General features: G+C 38.0%; 1 pseudogene; it reads left to right on the top strand.

Moving 5' to 3' along the window:
- The first annotated feature begins 246 nt into the window (after window positions 1–246).
- Window positions 247–912, top strand: LOC145636885 (secreted RxLR effector protein 161 pseudogene; annotated as a pseudogene).
- Window positions 913–2,064: the final 1,152 nt, after the last annotated feature.

The following is a 2,064-nucleotide window of genomic DNA, read 5'->3' as shown; positions in this document are numbered from 1 at the left end:
GTCTACAAGAAATTTAGTGGGAGTAGCTTAGTCTTCTTGGTTTTGTATGTAGATAACATACTACTCATAGAAAATAACATACTAATGCTTGAGTCAGTCAAGGAATGGTTGAGAAGTTGTTTTTCCATGAAAGACCTTGGAGAAGCTGAGTACATTTTGGGAATCAAAATCCATAGAGATAGGTCTCGAAGGATGCTTGGACTGAGCCAAGAGACTTATATTGATAAGGTTCTTGCAAGGTTCAACATGGAAAACTCTAAGAGAGGATTCATTCCCATGTCACATGGCATTTCGCTTAGCAAGAGTCAGTGCCCATCGGAGCCTGATGAGTTGAAGCGGATGAGTAGCATATCTTACGCCTCGGCTATAGGTTCTATCATGTATGCCATGATATGCACTCGACCAGGTGTTGCATTTGCTCTGAGCTTATGTAGCAGATTCCAAGAAAATCCAGGTGAAGCACACTGGACTGCGGCTAAGAACATCCTAAAGTACTTGAGAAGGACTAAAAGAATGTTTTTGGTCTATGGAGGAGTAGATGAGTTGGTTGTTAAAGGTTATACTGATGAAAGTTTCCAGACCGACAGAGATGATTACCGCTCGCAATCAGGGTACATCTTTTGTCTGAATGGAGCAGCAGTGAGCTGGAAGAGTTCAAAGCAAGGCACTGTAGCAGACTCTTCGACAGAATCAGAGTATTTAGCGGCGGTAGAAGCAGCTAAGGAAGCTGTTTGGATAAAGAAGTTCCTAACAGAGCTAGGCATCGTACCTAGTGTTCTAGATGGAATTGAGTTGTTTTGTGATAATAATGGAGCTATTGCACAAGCAAAAGAACCAAGATCAAACGACAAATCCAAGCATGTAATGAGGAAATATTACCTCACTCTCAAGATTGTAGACAGTTATTGCTGATCCACTCACTAAACCTCTCCCTCAACCCAAGCATGAACGTCACGCTAGGGCTGTAGGGTTGAAGCAAGTGTTAGAATGGCTTTAAATTGTTTTTATTTAGAGAAACTTGTTACAATTTAAAGTCATGATTTTCATGTTTTATGTTTATATGGTATGAAATTTTTCATCTTATTTAATTTTGGTTTAGAATTAAATAAAATGTCCGACATATTTATTGAATTTAATGGGCTTGTCAAATACGTTATTTGATGAATGAAACCCCATAAGTGAACTGAATTCATAAAATATTTAATTTAAGTTCCTAATCTGAGTTGTTAATTTGGACATAAATGACTCAATAAAAGGATTAGCATATAATATTGATTGATAGTGTCGTTTCATGGGCTATGGAAACATGGAGATGTTTAGTCAATCATATGGATATGTATAGTCGATACATGATCGAACAGACCTACTTAGAAGTTCTAAAACTTCGCAAATTATATTAGTGGATTCCTTAGACATGAGTGGAACACTACTCAATTCAATGATTAGTGTAACCTTGATGTTGTCAAACGTCATGCCGTAAAACGGAAAGGCGACACTCGGGTTGTGCTAAAAGTTGAGTGGGAGTTTTGGTTGCCACAAGATTGAATAGGTCCTCCTATGTTAGATAGGATGGGTGCCTTGGCCTCTTGAAGAGTAAGAATTGAAAATGCATGGCTGTGCTTAAATGAATCATAAATGATCATTTGCTCAGCAATTCAAACTCGGATTTCAAGAAATAATTTGAACGCTGGTATGGATAACATAGAGATGTTATCATACTATCAAATTAGACACTAAGAGACTTAAGGAATTTGAATATTGCATACTTGTCTCGGACAAGTGGGAGATTGAAGGAAATGTGTCCTCGACTTTAGTGCAATTACTTAATATAATTATGGATCGTATTATGGAGATAGTAATTTGTTTATTTGGGTCGTCTATACGTCTTGCTAGAGATTGCTATAAAACTTTGGGTTAGTAAGTAACAAACCCGAAGCCCGCCTAAACAGATCCTACAAGGTCACACATTAGGATTGGATCAATAAAGAAACCCGAAGCCCAAAGTGGGTCTTAGGGTGACCGGACAAGAAGGGAAAGGGGAGAGAAAACCCTAACCTAATTAAT

Source organism: Chenopodium album, chromosome 6 (assembly GCF_948465745.1).
Source record: "Chenopodium album chromosome 6, dcCheAlbu1.1, whole genome shotgun sequence".
Lineage (NCBI taxonomy): Eukaryota > Viridiplantae > Streptophyta > Magnoliopsida > Caryophyllales > Amaranthaceae > Chenopodium > Chenopodium album.
Note: the sequence above shows the minus strand (reverse complement) of the source record. Positions and strands in the feature narration are given on the sequence as shown.